At 50.7% G+C, this 16,095-nt stretch overlaps 1 long non-coding RNA gene across 1 annotated transcript in view; it reads right to left on the bottom strand.

Moving 5' to 3' along the window:
• The window catches only part of LOC137645663 (uncharacterized), a 97,666-nt gene that overhangs the window by 20,928 nt on the left and 60,643 nt on the right, over positions 1–16,095 (bottom strand). The window contains exon 2 of the long non-coding RNA XR_011045332.1: positions 3,748–3,989. This is a non-coding gene — a long non-coding RNA (uncharacterized lncRNA). The remainder of the gene's footprint in view (positions 1–3,747; positions 3,990–16,095) is intronic.

Below are 16,095 nucleotides of genomic sequence, written 5' to 3'. Positions count from 1 at the left end.
ATTCTGGGGGCCGACGGAAAAGCCCGAAAAGCTTGACTCTAAATCTCCATTCCTAGGTACACTATAGTTTGGAATGGGACGAGTTGGGACTTTTCCATATTGACCAGGAGACCCAATTCCTTGGTCAGATCCATAGTCCACTTTAGATTCTCCAGACAGCGACGACTTGACGAAGCTCTTAGAAGCCAGTCGTCCAAATAGAGGGAGGCTCTGATATCTGCTAAATGCAGGAATTTGGCAATATTCCTCATCAGTTTCGTAAAAACAAGAGGTGCCGTGCTTAGGCCAAAGCACAGGGCTTGAAACTGGTATACAACCTTCCCGAAAACGAACCTTAGAAAAGGTTGGGAATCTGGGTGGATGGGGACGTGAAAGTAAGCGTCCTTTAGGTCTAACGAGACCATCCAGTCTTCCTTCCTGACCGATGCTAGAACCGACTTTGTCGTCTCCATGGTGAACGTCTGCTTTGTGACAAAGACATTCAGAGCACTGACGTCTAGCACCGGCCTCCACCCTCCTGTCTTCTTCGCCACTAAGAAGAGACGGTTGTAGAAGACCGGGGATTGATGGTCCCGGACTTTGACTACCGCTCCCTTTTGTAGTAAGAGAGACACCTCTTGCTGCAAAGCTAGTCTCTTGTCCTCCTCTCTGTACCTGGGAGAGAGGTCGATGGGAGTTGTTGCTAGAGGGGGCTTGCGCAAGAATGGAATCTTGTACCCCTCTCTGAGTAACTTCACAGACTGTGCGTCTGCGCCCCTGTTCTCCCAGGCCTGCCAGTAGTTCTTGAGCCTGGCTCCCACTGCTGTCTGAAGAAGGTGGCAGTCAGACTCTGCCTCTAGAGGACTTGGAACCCTTCTTCTTGCTCCCACGTTGACCTTCGGCACGAGCACCTCCTCTGCTGGAGGCTCTGCCACGAAAGGGCGGAATGAACCTTGACGCTGGAGTGTCCATCCTGGGTCTAGGCACGGAGGGCAAAGGGGTGGCTTTGCGTGCGGATGACGCAACCAGGTCATGAGTGTCTTTCTGGATCAAGGAGGCGGCAATCTCCTTGATCAACTCCTCAGGGAAGAGGCACTTCGAGAGAGGAGCAAACATAAGTTCCGACTTTTGACATGGGGTGACTCCAGCTGACAAGAAGGAGCAAAGGTGATCCCGCTTCTTGAGGACCCCGGACACAAAAGAAGCCGCAAGCTCACTAGAACCATCCCGTATGGCTTTGTCCATGCAGGACATAATGAGCATGGAAGTTTCCTTGTCAGAAGGGGAGGTCTTCCTGCTCAACGCTCCCAAACACCAGTCCAAGAAGTTAAAGACTTCGAATGCTCGAAATACTCCTTTCATTAGATGGTCCATATCCGAAGGAGTCCAACAAATCTTGGAGCGTCTCATGGCCAGCCTGCGGGGAGAGTCTACCAGACTTGAGAAGTCGCCCTGGGCAGAGGCAGGAACTCCCAAGCCGAGAACTTCTCCCGTGGCATACCAGACGCTAAATCTGGAAGCAAGCTTGGCCGGGGGAAACATGAAGGCTGTCTTCCCAAGCTGCTTTTTGGACTGCAACCAATCTCCCAGTACTCTTAAAGCTCTCTTGGACGAGCGAGCGAGTACGAGCTTCGTAAAGGCAGGTGCGGATGACTGCATGCCTAAAGCGAACTCGGAGGGAGGCGAGCGTGGTGCTGCAGACACAAACTGATCAGGATATAAATCCTTGAACAGCGCAAGCACTTTCCTAAAGTCTAAGGAGGGAGGCGTGGTCTTGGGTTCGTCGATGTCCGTGTGTTGGTCGTCAAGATGTGCAGCTTCGTCATCATCAGAGAGTCCATCGTCTGAATGTTGAGGAGGAAGCGGCAAAGGAGTAGGTAAAAGCTGGTCGGCTGAGTCCGGCAGCACGGGCATGCGTGGCTGCACTGGACCCAACGTCATGTAACTGTTGGTCAGTCTGTGAACTGGCAACAACCATAGCTGCGTGGGGACGCAAGGCGTCTACTCCTGACTGCGGTCGAGTAGCGGAAACCACAGTGGGTAGCGGAGGTTGACGCACAGCGTCAAAACACGGCAACTTAACTCCACCCTCCTGTTGTTGTGGTAACACGCGAACGTCAACGGAGGGTTCCGTGCGTCGGTGAACGTCAACATGCGTCTGGCAGGGTCGACTGCGCATGGGTGGTGGAACTCTCACAGCTGGAGTGCGGGAGCAGGCAGCCTCAGCGTCTACTGGGCGCACAACCGTGGTTGGTTGTAGGCTAACGGGTGCAGCGTCAACCTTCTCCGCACAATACTCCTGCATGAAAGAAGCTAACTGAGTCTGCATAGACTGTAGCAAAGACCACTTAGGGTCTACAGCAGCAGGTGCGGCAACAGACGGTGTTACTGCCTGTTGCGGTACCACTTTGCCTCTCTTAGGAGGTGTGCAGTCGTCGGAAGACTGCAGCGAGTCCGAACTGACCCAGTGGCTACACCTGGGCCGTTGGACTTGCGCGGAAGGGACCTTGCGTTTAAGAGGCCGTGAGACCTTGGTCCATCGTTTCTGGCGTGAAACCTCTTCCGCAGACGAGGAATGAACGGGCTCACTCGTCTTCTTGTGGGTGGGGCGATCTAGGAAAGATACGTCCGAAACCATGGAGGGAACGTCTGTCCGCTGATTAAAGCCTGTCGAACCCTTTGGTCGTACGACATTGCTTCTCCCCTGGGCTTGGGAGCTTGCAAGAGGTCCCGGACTGGGAGGACGACAGGCACGAACAGACGCACCCTCATGCGTAACACTAACACTTTTCACTGCACTAACACTCACTTCACTTCCCACTGCACTTTTACCCTTCAACTCCCTGACGTCAGCCATGAGTTGGTTGCGGTCACTCGCCAATGACTCGACTCTCTCACCCAGAGCCTGGATGGCACGCATCATATCTGCCATCGAAGGTTGATGAGTGCTAGAAGGGGGATCGGGAGTAACCACTACAGGGGAAGGAATAGGTTGTGGGGCATGGGGAGAGGAAAAATCAACTGAGCGAGACGAACTCCTCCTGACTCTATCTCTCTCTAGCCTACGTGAATATTTCAGGAATTCTTGAAAATCGAATTCCGAAAGCCCAACGCATTCCTCACATCGATCTTCCAATTGACAGGTTTTACCCCGACAATTGGAACAAATGGTGTGCGGATCGATAGAGGCCTTCGGAAGACGCCTTGAACAGTCCCTAGCACTACACTTCCTGTATTTGGGGACTTGAGAAGGGTCAGACATCTTGAATTAGTCAAAGGGGGGATTCAAAATCTATCCAAGTCGTCAACAAATAATCCAAAATTCAATAAAAGAATGCAAGGAAGTATTGAAGATAACCTCTGCACAGCGAAAGCTAATAACCAGAAATGAATACTTCACCAAATAACGTGAAAATCAATCCAGAAAGCAACAGCGTATTTAGTAGGTCTTGCCAGTGGCACGACAGAGAGAAAATTGGTTCTGTGTTGACATGGAGTACTTGTGTACCTGCTCGACAGATGGCGCTGTTGATGTACACCCCCACCTGTATAGCGATCGCTGGCGTATTTTGTCCTTAGGTTTTTCTGTCGGGCAGCAGAGCTGACAGCTATATGATCACCGGCTAAGTTTAATAGTGAAAAATAATACTTACCTTACAACATTACATTATGGCAGGGAGGAAGGATTAAAAAGGGGCTACATAAAGGCCTTACAAAATTGATATGACTAACACAATATAATATACTCTACATATACTTGTTACTCACTGTATCAATCCTGGCAGAAAGACAATCAATGCTGAAACAGAATATCCATTATGATGAGAATGCCTGGGATCTGTATATATTCTTAGCAATCCATGCTGTAATTTATAGTTGTAATATTTTCAAATGTCTGACTTCCGTGTTCTCTATTATGGCCTCCCTATGAATGCCATCTCTATTGCTCTGTCTGTATTTATCTGAATTTTATCTGCCCGTCCTTACCCTTCGTTCTTGACGATGTAGTTCTGGAAGAATAAATAAGAGGATAACCAACCATTATCAGTTGCAGGAAGGACACTTTAGAGCACTAAGCATTTTGTTTTTTAATAAAATGTTTTAAAGAACAAGTCCTTCCTGCCACCATAAAATAAGATAAAAAAAGTAATGACTGTATACTGTACACTTAAAATGCAAATTTAAATTCAGCAAAGTCCACAGGGAGAAATATGACAAATTCGAAGATAATTTGTATTTTTCCTAACCATACAAACCTTAGCTATTTACAGAGGGTTTACCTTTTAGCGCAGCTGAAATGGCGAGCCATTAGAATTTAACGAGGGTGTATTACCCCCGCGCTAGTTAGCGGGGGGGGGGGTAGGGGAGTGGTAGCTAACTACCCCTCCCCCCCCTCACACACACATGAATGCTCACTTTCACTTAGAGGTAGGACTTGTCTTGGGGGACAGGGCTGGCGGGCAAATATGTGTAAATAGCTAAGGTTTGTATGGTTAGGAAAAATACAAATTATCTTCGAATTTGTCATTTGTTCCGTAACCGAAATACAAACCACGCTATTTACAGAGGGTGACTTACCCCTTAGGTAGGGTGGAAAGTCCCCAGCCATACTGGCTTCGGCTTTACCCGGGGACTCAGAATCCGAGTGAGTCGCACTCGAGAAAAGGAGTCCCTGCACCTCACAAGTTCCTTGCTCCGCAAGGAACCATGTGGCCTACGTAAGCTTGTGTGTGAAGGAAGAAGTGTGACCCGTCCAAGGCAGTTGACCTGGAGTTCCAGAAGGAACTCTGGGTTAGGACGTTCCCAATACCACCTCGTCAGGGTATGGGGGACGCGACAGTATTGACTCAATACTCGGAACACAAGGAAGCATGGTTTACCTGCAGAGGTTCGAGGTCAGCTATGCAGAGACCAGGATGCTGCTTCCCCGTAGAGGGGATGATGAAGAAAGAAGAAAGGGCCAGACATACTTCTTTCGTTCATGCAGACTAAAACCTGATAACAATGCCCTCAACCTTCTGCTACCTGTCCAAAAAGGAGCCTGAGGTTAGACCAGCTGTTGTGTAGCCACCACAGAGCGATAGAAAACGTATCGAGACTCCTGTGGGTCACGCCCTGCAGGAAGCAGGCTGCGAAGGTCATTAGACGCTTCCAGACTCCAGCTTGTAGCACCTGCGTCACAGAGTAGTATTACTCGAAGGCGAGGGACGTTGCGATGTATCCAACATCGTGCTGTAGGGCGACGTGACGGGGGAGGGTCTGGAGACAGGTTGAGATGAATGTCCTTGAGTCCGGGCTGAAGAGGTATACTGGTGACTCTCCCCCGTGTCCTCCTTGTGCTCCCAAATCGGCTGCAACTGAGGACAAACTGCAGCTGTTCCCAAAGCTAACCTCTCGATTCCTTTACTGGCAAGAAAGAGAAGGTCTTGGGACATCAGATACAGAATGGAGACTCGAAATCTTGAATGAATTTGACCGAAGGGCCGGGACCCCCAGATTCTGAGTCTAGCCAACAACTCAGGAGCGAACCTGAATGTTGCCTTCCCCTCTTCCTTAGAAAGGGGGGAGTCGTAAGAGACCAAGAAGATTGCTTACACACTGGCCGTGGCCAGAGTGAGCAGGAGACCCAAGGCGGAATACAATCCGAGACCTGTCGTAAAGGGTCTTGAGAAGATCTCTTAAAAGGACTAAAAGTCCGAGCCATGCTCCAAGTTGGAGGTCTTCCTCCGACTAGGGCAGGGACGATCGTAGCTTCGCATGAGCGAGGATAGATCCAGAGGGTAGGAAAAAGTTATTCCTTTAAGCCTGAAGGTCAGGGAAAGGCTGAGCGACAGGCTTCATTGCCGAGAGCGGAAAGGAGTTTCCTCCCGCCGAAAGGCAATAAGACCGTTATTGCTGGAGAAGAGGCCTCAAGGGAAGAGGTATATCTCCCACGGCACCAACCACCTTAGACTCTTCACCTTGCCTGGAAGACCCCTGTGGATGACTATCGCAGATGACGCGACCTCCGTACCGCGACTGTAGCGGGTTGTCTCTTCTTGAGGAGGAGGCGTAGTGTCTCCAGGCATGAAGCCGAAGCGACGCCCCGGTTCGGGAGAGATGTAGCAGTGTGGTTGCTTGAGTAGTCTGCGCCGTGGGAGAAGCTCTCCCGGGAGTTCCGTCAGGGGAAGCAGAGGGTCCAGAAACCGTTCTGCGCATAGTCCCAGTGGAGCTCTCCCATTGAAAGGTTGACAGACAACCTGGTCTTGTTGAGACCCATTGTCCACAGACAAAAAGGAGGGAAGACGCAGGCGTCGAAGTTGTCCCACCATCACCGGAATGCATCTTGCCAGAGTCTCGGGGTCTGAGACTGGGGGGAAGAACAGCGGAAGCTTGAGGTTCCAAGCTGTCGCGATCAGGTCCCCCAGACCAGTACTTGCTGGTTACCCAAGGTCAAAGACCCCCAGGTACACTCTCTCTACGAGGCTCTGCTCGGATAGTCGGAGAGAACATTCCCCTGCCTGGAATGAGAGAGCCGATGGTGGTATTGAGAGAATCTCAATCATCCCGGTATCTCTACTGCAAGATGTGAAGGTGTGAAAATGCGTCCCCTGCTGGTTAGAATACGCCAGAATCATGAAGTCGACGCGCACGGGGCGACTCGGCAGGAGCTGTAGGATCTGTAGAGGGGCCAGACTAAGGCCCCTAAGACTGCCTGAATGATGGAGAGGTATCCTTCAGGTCTTGACCATAGGCCTGGACCGGAACATGCCCCCCCTTTCCTTTGACGAGTCCGAGAACAGCATCAAGAATGTGGGGAAAGGACGAGAATATCCACTACCATCAAGAGGCTCCATAGGTCAACACCCATTGCAGGTCTAATAGTTCCGCTGGTCCCATAGGGGCCAGGAAGTCCGGTTAAACATTGCCTGAAGCCACCGGAACTTGGACCGCCTCACCTGGAACTTATCCTGAGGCGACCGTTCGGACTATAGACGGGTCAATGAGGAAAGGAGAACTAGGAAACGTTCCAAGGTAGGGCTGAAAGCTCAGCTTGACTGAGAACAGGTACTGCGACTCTCCTCAGTCTTGCCACAATCAACTGAAAGGAAGGCTCGGAGGATGTGGTAACAGAATCTGGCGTCCCCAGGTGGTCACCCATCCAAGTACCGACCAGAACCGACGTTGCTTAACCTCGCTGGACGGACGAGAAGCGGGATTTCCAACGTGGTAAGGCCGTTCACTCAATATCATGGCCATGAGACAGAGGAAGAGAAGGCTCCAAGCAAAATAACATGAGCCCACACTCATGATAAGCATCCGGAAGCTTGTCCCGGCGCTGAAGAAGGTCGAACCCGAGCCTACCGGAGTTGACCAGCCCTCCAAACAGCAGAGGAGGCGGAAGCCTGCACCTGAGCGGCCAAGAGGAAGGCAGGGAGAGTTCTCTGGGGAAACAAACCTGCTATGCCACGGCGGGATAGTCACACTGCATCATAAGCAGGAATACTTGCAGTCTAGGCTGAATTCGACGAGCACCCTGGAAGATGGATGGAATGGAAACTGAAAGTACCCGTCCTTCCGATCCAGGGTTTAAGGAGTCCTGTCGCCTCGTTACCAGTCTGATCGATTCTGCTGGTCTACGCTGGCCGAAGTTTGTTCGACAAACTTGATCAGGGCTGAGAGGTCGACTACGGAACTCCCGTCTCAGATACTTCCTTACAAGAAAGGATCGACTGAGGAGGCCGGGGGTCAAGCCGTCGATGATCCTAAGGAAGACCTTCGCCTAAGGTATGGATCATTCTGCCCAACCGGGCAACTCTTGCTGACGCTATGGCATAGAGGTTCAGAGACACTGAATTCGCTGACAGAGACGGCAGGCGCGATATCCTTGGCTGATCACAGAGATTGTGCGGGAATGGGCATCGGGAAGCTGTCATTCGGATGAGTAACCTTAAGCATCCTCCCAGCGAAAAACCTGCAATCCTAGAGTTCGTGAACTCCTTTTAGGACTATGCCCCCCAGGGGGAGTCTCCCGTGCCATCTGTTCCTGACAGGAGGAAACTGCAATCGGACACCTTGTCCCAGTTGTCGTAGCCAATAACTTAGGCCGACGTGGTTGAAAGAAAAGGGCGCTGGAGCCCTGCAGAGTCTGGAAGAAAGCGCCTTGGAGGAGTGAAAACGGAAGTCGATTTCCTCCGCACAGCCGCTGTCTAAGTCTCTGTCCTTGGGCACAAACAAACTCTTCTCAAGGATGGAAGGGTGTCTGAGGTCGTCGACCTCCACAGATGAGACACCCGAAGGAAGCCCTCAGTCAGCGCGTCCAGATGGTACAACATCGAGCTTGTCCGCAAGTTAGATACTTAACGACGAAAGGCCAAGGTGCCTGAGCTCGAGAGGAGGAAAGTACCCATGATCTTCCTGTAGCTTCCTTGAACCAAACCTCGGGCCGTAACCGAGGAGGGAAAGGACCTGGTAAGCTCCCAGAGGAAGGGGTAAGCAGTCACCCCTTGTCCGATGGAGAAAACTCGAACGGAAAGCCCCCCCGCCAAAAATTCTTCCAGGGAATGCTCAGATCTCCCTTAAGTTTCTCCTATTCTTGCAAGTGCCATGCTCTGCGTTTACGGGGTGAGGCCGTGTTCTGGAAATACGCTCCAGAAGAACTCGCCAGGCTGGCCATGCTGCGAAAACCCCATTGGGAATCGTGGTCGCAATCGCCCTGGAGCTCGCGCGACGGTAATTCAAAGATTTGCGCGTGGGCGAACGTGGAAGCGCCCATGCGCGGTAACGCAGGAACGCAAACGAAGGTGAGCGAAGGAGCGCAGAAGGAGGGCGAGCATGGTAGGAAGGGCGAGAGCTGGTGATAACCCATAGATGAGCAATGGATACTGCAAGAAATAAGCCGACGTTTGTGCGAAGAAACACCGTGGGTTCGCGCGACGGAGCACCGTGGGTTCGCGCGACGGAGCACCGTGGGTTCGCGCGACGGAGCACCGTGGGTTCGCGCGACGGAGCACCGTGGGTTCGCGCGACGGAGCACCGTGGGTTCGCGCGACGGAGCACCGTCGGTTCGCGCGACGGAGCACCGTCCGTCTGCGCGATGGAACACCGTTGGTTCGCGCGCGGGCGAACATTGGAGAGCATGGGCGCGGACGCGCATGAGCGTAGACGTGCAGGCACGTGGGCGTGTGGGCGTGTGGGCGTGTGGGCGTGTGGGCGCGCAGGCGAATGATCGCGCGGGCGCCCAGGCGAGCGGTCGGGCATGCGAGCGGTCGCGCGGTCGTGAGGGTGGGTAGGTGAATGAGCGCGAGTCCGAGGCGGCGAACGCAAGCGTTAGCGCGATGGCGAGGAAACGCGCTGCCACGTGGGCGAGGAAGACCGCTGGCGATATGGATCAACAGGCGATCGGTGGTGAGCTGGTGAGCGCTAACGCGCAGGTTGGCGATGGCGCGTTGTGTCATGCCGACGCGATGGTCGAGCAGCATGCGCAGGTGAGCGATCGTGCGTTGGCGAGCAGCATACGAAGGTGAGCGATCGCGAGCAGCATGCACAGGTGGGCGATCGCGCGATGGCGATCAGCATGCGCAGGGTCGCGCGATGGCGATCAGCATGCGCAGGTGGGCGGTCGCGCGATGGCGAGCAGCATCCGCAGTTGAGGGTCGCGCGATGGCGAGCAGCATCAGCAGGGTAGGCGATGGCGATCAACATGCACAGGGTCGCGCGATGGCGATCAGCATCCGCAGGTGGGCGGTCGCGCGATGGCGATCAGCATCCGCAGTTGAGGTTCGCGCGATGGCGATCAGCATCCGCAGTTGAGGGTCGCGCGATGGCGATCAGCATCCGCAGTTGAGGGTCGCGCGATGGCGATCAGCATCCGCAGTTGAGGGTCGCGCGATGGCGATCAGCATCCGCAGTTGAGGGTCGCGCGATGGCGATCAGCATCCGCAGTTGAGGGTCGCGCGATGGCGATCAGCATCCGCAGTTGAGGGTCGCGCGATGGCGATCAGCATCCGCAGTTGAGGGTCGCGCGATGGCGATCAGCATCCGCAGTTGAGGGTCGCGCGATGGCGATCAGCATCCGCAGTTGAGGGTCGCGCGATGGCGATCAGCATCCGCAGTTGAGGGTCGCGCGATGGCGATCAGCATCCGCAGTTGAGGGTCGCGCGATGGCGATCAGCATCCGCAGTTGAGGGTCGCGCGATGGCGATCAGCATCCGCAGTTGAGGGTCGCGCGATGGCGATCAGCATCCGCAGTTGAGGGTCGCGCGATGGCGAGCAGCATCCGCAGTTGAGGGTCGCGCGATGGCGAGCAGCATCCGCAGTTGAGGGTCGCGCGATGGCGAGCAGCATCCGCAGTTGAGGGTCGCGCGATGGCGAGCAGCATCCGCAGTTGAGGGTCGCGCGATGGCGAGCAGCATCCGCAGGTGAGCTAGTAGCTGGCGAACCATGTTTCTTCAGAAGTGGTGGAGAACGTTGTAACACACGCGGGCGATCGGAGATCGCCGAGAGACAGGTGATCGCTGGCGAGCTGATGATTGCTGATGAGCAGAAGGCTACGCGTGGAAGCCTGCGCATAGAAGAAGAGTCCTTGACCCCGACTTGAACCGAAGTTCTAGATCGCGAGGGCGAACGTGGGCGCACAGGGCGCGTAACAGGAACCAACAGGAACAGCAGGGATGATCATCATGAAAGCGCTGACAAACAGGAGAGCGCTGATGAGCAGGAGAGCGCCTGTGCGCTAACACTGAGCAGGAGCAGGAGAGAACACAGCAGAAGGGCGCGCAGGGGAACCCTGACACGCAAGGGAAGAACCCCCGTGGGAGGCAACCCTTTGCCCCGAAGGGATCGTTGTCCGCCGGGAGACTGATGTCCGTCGGAAGACCGCTGTCCGTCGGGAAGACCGTTGTCCGTCGGGAAGACCGTTGCCCGTCGGAAGACGAGATCAGACTGCTGTCCATCTGCACCAAGGCGGAAGATCAAGAAAAAGGAGTTGTAGGCTGCAAACGGAGATTCAAAAAGGCGCCTCAAGCACCCTTATAGGGAGATGAGAGGCCCTTACGACGAGGCGGACGGTGGGCCTTACGGCGAGGGAGGCCAACAGCAACAGAAGAATCCTCCGAAGAGGAGTCTCTATGAGTGTACTCTCGCGAACGAAAGAGAAACACTTCGTAGAAGAGACTGGTCAGCCAGTGACCTAAAAGGAGCAATCCTCCGAAGAGGAGCTCCTGCAGTTGCCCAGCCCCTTGAGCGAAACTGCAGGTGTGATCGCTCAGCACCAAGAGCATAGTCGCACGAAAAAAAGGCAAGAGAAGAACCCCCCAAAAGGGGAAAATCTTAAGCCTGGACAGGAAAAAACTTCCCTCGGAAGGAAAGTTACCCGCCCAAGGAGGCAAGCCTCCTGAGAGTTCTAAAATGAACTGGAGAGCTGTCCGTCGTCACGGGAGTACTTCCAGTAGAAGGAGATACGCCCCTGACGAAAATAAAAGGGGGGAGGAAGCAACAGCCGAATCCCCAGGACTCAACAAGACAGCTCACACCGTTGCCATATTACAGAAACGAACTAGATCGGTAACTGTAAAAAAATAAAACAAATAACATTAGTACTCATTCATTCCCCCGGGAAGGCTCCGAAGAGGAATCCCGAGGGAAAGGAAACAAGAATTACACAACAGGCACGTGCCCTCACAACCACTTACACTCACGGAAGGAGAGCTGTAACCAAAACAGAATTATAACAATTATAATTATGTAACTATGTAATTATGTAATTTAAAAATGAATGAACACTAAAGAAAACGAAAACCCCGAAAGGAATCGTTCTACAAGCTGAAAAAAAAAACAACTACAATTAGATTCATAAACTAATTGAGACAAACGTACGGCGTAGCAACCCCCCCACACGGAAAGGAAGCTACAAGGGCGTAGTAACACGTAGTAAAAAGGGTGAACGACCTCGAGAGAGAGAGAGAGAAAGACATAAGTCAAACTCGATCGCCACCCATAAAATTACGCCGTGGTGGCCTAACTGCCGAGGACTCCACGTAGAAATCGTACACTACACACACAACTCTGAAAAGGAAACTTACTGATTTCTATACTCAAATATATATACAAACATGAAAACATGTTTACATATATATTGAGTAAATGAAAAGTAAGCGATTAAGTAAAGACAAAACAAACAATGGCTGCCAAGAGAGGACCAAGACAGAGACGTCTGTCAGTCCGAGCCAAAAGTGAAAGTGGGCATTCATCTGTGTCACTGTGTGTGAGGGGGGGGAGGGGTAGCTAGCTACCACTCCCCTACCCCCCCGCTAACTAGCGCGGGGGTAATACACCCTCGTTAAATTCTAATGGCTCGCCATTTCAGCTGCGCTAAAAGGTAAACCCTCTGTAAATAGCGTGGTTTGTATTTCGGTTACGGAACAAGAACATTTTTATAGAAAAGAAGCTTAATCTACAAAAAATACTAATGCTAGAAAAACTTCACATAACCTCTGTATGCTATTAATCCTATTTAGAATAAAAGGAGAAAGCTTATTCAATTTGTCGAGGTTAAGAGATGCGGAATTCCACCAATGCAAAGCACACACTGTCTGTGTATACTATAATGTTCTCAATTTTCAATGGCATTAAACAAGCAGAGCCAATCTAGTCTTTATGGTTACCTATGGCACACTCATTCCCCAGATTTAAGGCATGTAGTTCAAGAGAAGGCATGGATTTACCAGGTAATTTTCAACTGATAATTGGCAAGTCTATTTTTAGCATGTACAAAACTGAGCATACCTGCCTCAATACATTGCAAGTAAATAACACAACCATAAATTTCATGACTTGCATCTGAAAAAAGACAATATTGAAGCTGATATCTCTATAATTCGTGTACTTGGAAACTTACAAAGGATGAGCCCTGTTAGTTTGCTTGCATATATTTTGTAATATTTTTTTTTTTAACATCTGGAGTCAATACTTATTCCCAGCCTAAATTCTTTTGACATTGCAGGTGATGCATAAACATCCTAAAATGATTAAATAAAGGCATATTAAATTTGTATATATCAAATTGAGAACCAATTGTCTTCTAAAAATTAGATCTTTTGGTTTTAGCTTCCAAATTATGAAAAATAGGTCTAGTGAAAATTTCATCACCATTTCTCCCTCCAGTTAATCCAAACAATTTATTATTGATAGGAGTATTGATCTCTACATAATTATAAATTTGTTCTTGCAAAGTATTTTCATTTGTAAAACATAATGAATATCGAATTTAAAAGGTTAAAAAATACTGTACCAGGAATTTTTTTATAGGCCAAATCTACTTCTTCTGCAGTATTTGCACTAATCTTACAGGCTGAAAACTTAACCTGTAAACTCTAAATTCTAGTATCTTCGATGCTGAAAGAGTAACTGTTCCTTACACCTCGTGAATCACAAGAGAACATCAGGTTTCACAGCCCTGACCATTAAGAAGGGTTGTACTGAGCCAGAATCTCATGTGTCATATACCTGGCAAAGTAATGGGTTTGCTGATGCTGTGACTTGTAAGCCCTTTTAGGATTATGGGTTTGCCTGGCTACATCACACTCCCGGTCATCATGAGTGTGGGGAAAAGAATCTCCCATGCTTAAACATGGAATAACCACAGGCAGAGTGGGCATATTCAATTTTCCGATAGAGACGGTGCTGAGGTATTTCGAAGCTGTACCCCAAGTAAGGGGAAGATTGAAAGGTAAAGAAAAGACTAGTTATTCTTCACTTTCACCCCAGTCTTATTCGTAACCTCAGCCCTCGACCCACAGTTACAGAGTTGTGAGAGGAGCCGAGATAGCTATATCATCTGCTGAACAGCAACAACAGGTTCTAAGAACGTATCTAGGGACCTGTTGAAGCTCAGAGACTCTGATGAAAAACGTAATTATGCATTGATGACGTAATGTTTGATTTTGATGTCTGTATGGATGTTGGGATTGTAGAGGGTCCTGCCATCGCACCTCCACAAATGGATGGGTCTGTGATGTGCATGTCTTTGTGGCCGAATTTTGGACACTGCACCTGTAGTCAACCTCGGTTACTGGGTGGTGTTCGCAAACAAACTTGTCTGTGTAGGACCTTGCAGGAAGAAAACTCTTCGTTCAACTTGGACCACCTGTTCACGAGCAGAGTCCCGTGAACGTCGATTCTCCTAATGGTTGGCCGAGGCATGGTTGATGAGTATTCCCAACTCGTAGGAGAGAAATCGCAGTTCCTTAGAGGTGTTATTTCAAAAGGCTGAAGCTTTGGACTTCGCATTCCCTCCACTGACTGAGCAAACTCAAGTTGAGGGAGAGCATTGTTGTCAACGAGCTGGCAAACAAAATCAAGGTCAAGCTCTGGGTTGGCCAATTAGCCTTCCCGAAGGCAAGTCCTGAGATGGAGGGTCGAAAGTGCTTTGCATAAGTCCTGAGGGAGCCTGGGCCAACCTTAATATGAACACAAGGTATAAAGAGGAGAGGATTCCTCAAATCTATGTTTGCTATAGTTAAAAAATGTAAGCATGAGCAGACAAAGATGGGGGATGAAAAGAATAAATCGAGGAGTTGTGTCTTACGAGACTGTCATTCTATGTATGCATGCATGAGGGGGAGAAGGGATCACAAGGATCGGAACCCGAAACCGTGTAAGCGATCACAAGTTTGCTAACTCGTGCAGAGAAAGAGAAAATAATCCCGAAGGATTATGTTTCTCGAGTCTCTTTACGAATCGAAGGAGAAGGCGGCATTAGCAAGTGATCATAAATCCTCTAGTGGCAGCAGTCGCTCAGTAGACCTATGTTCTACCTTCCTGGTGAGGCCCGGTAGCGTATGGGCGAGAACGCTTGTGCGACTAACATATATCTTGTCTTGCAATGACGAAGTTGACTTGTAAGGTAACCATATACCAAAACAAGTGACCCAAAAATGAAGTTAGAGACAGGAAGCAGAGGAAGCGACTGATTGCTAACGCCCACTACTAGTAGTAGTAGTAGTAGTAATAAAAGTTCGATGAATGTTCAAGAGTGTCGAACGTTCGTGAACTATGATGAGAACTGGTGAGCCGATGAAGCAACTGGCACATCTGCATGTGCAGGCCCTTTAAACATCAACGTGACCTCTTGTCGTCTCAAGAGCTTAATCTTATGTGGAAAGTTCTAATAAGTTGTATGCATTGGGAATCCGTTTCCACCACACTTCCGTGAAAATAAGTTTTGAGTGGCAAGCGAGTTATTAAGCACCAAGCCTGAGAAGTATGCTGTTCCCCTTCCACTGTTGGTGAGTGCTGGGTTATGCTCCAAGAAGTGTGTGTGTGCCAACTCCCTCGACTGCATATCATGGTAAGCGCTATTGAAGTAGCTCGACCCATAGAGACCGTAGGATGAAGTTCTGGGTGCTGCTGCTGACAAGAGCACACCAAAGTAGTTCACACCTGTGTGCTACTGCGGACATGAGTGCTAGCGTTTGATGAGGCAACGCTAACTCTCGCTCTGGACAAAGAGTCTAGCATATGTCGTCTAGATGAGGAGACTCGCTAAACGATCATTGAAGAAAGAGCGTTTGAGCGCTATTGTGAATGAGGAAAGGAGAAACAGGTTTTTTTCTGGGAAGGGCAACGAGCTCGCTTGCAGTGAGGGTCATAGCTGGTAGTGCTCTATGATCTTCGCCAGAGAAGTTCTCCATCGAATGAAGTCGGTAATGATCATCCCAAGAGTCAAGGCTCCAAAACTCGTTGCTGGTTGAAGGCGATTCTCCCCGCAAGCGGGAAGATTGCGAACCGTCAAAGGCGGAGGGCAAGCGGACCGTCAAAGGCGGAGGGCAACTTTACCTCAAAAGGGAAAGTAGCACTGTAATACTGAATAGTGTTGCTATGTAGGAGCAATCACGAGATGGTCTACGCTCTCTTGTCAGTAGTACTGAACTGCAATTGAGAACCGAAGGGCGATCACGAGAAGAGGAATCATCAGGCACTGGAAGCAATCTCTGGAACTCCAGAACCTGGAAGTGAGCTGATGGGCGATTACATGCTGAAGGGCAATCATAAACTGGTGGGTGATCATGAGCTGACAAGCGACCACGAGCTGACGGGAGATCCCGAGCTGATGGGGGCTTGCAAGCCGACGGAAAA

The sequence above is a fragment of the Palaemon carinicauda genome, chromosome 8 (genome assembly GCF_036898095.1).
Source record: "Palaemon carinicauda isolate YSFRI2023 chromosome 8, ASM3689809v2, whole genome shotgun sequence".
Lineage (NCBI taxonomy): Eukaryota > Metazoa > Arthropoda > Malacostraca > Decapoda > Palaemonidae > Palaemon > Palaemon carinicauda.
Note: the sequence above shows the minus strand (reverse complement) of the source record. Positions and strands in the feature narration are given on the sequence as shown.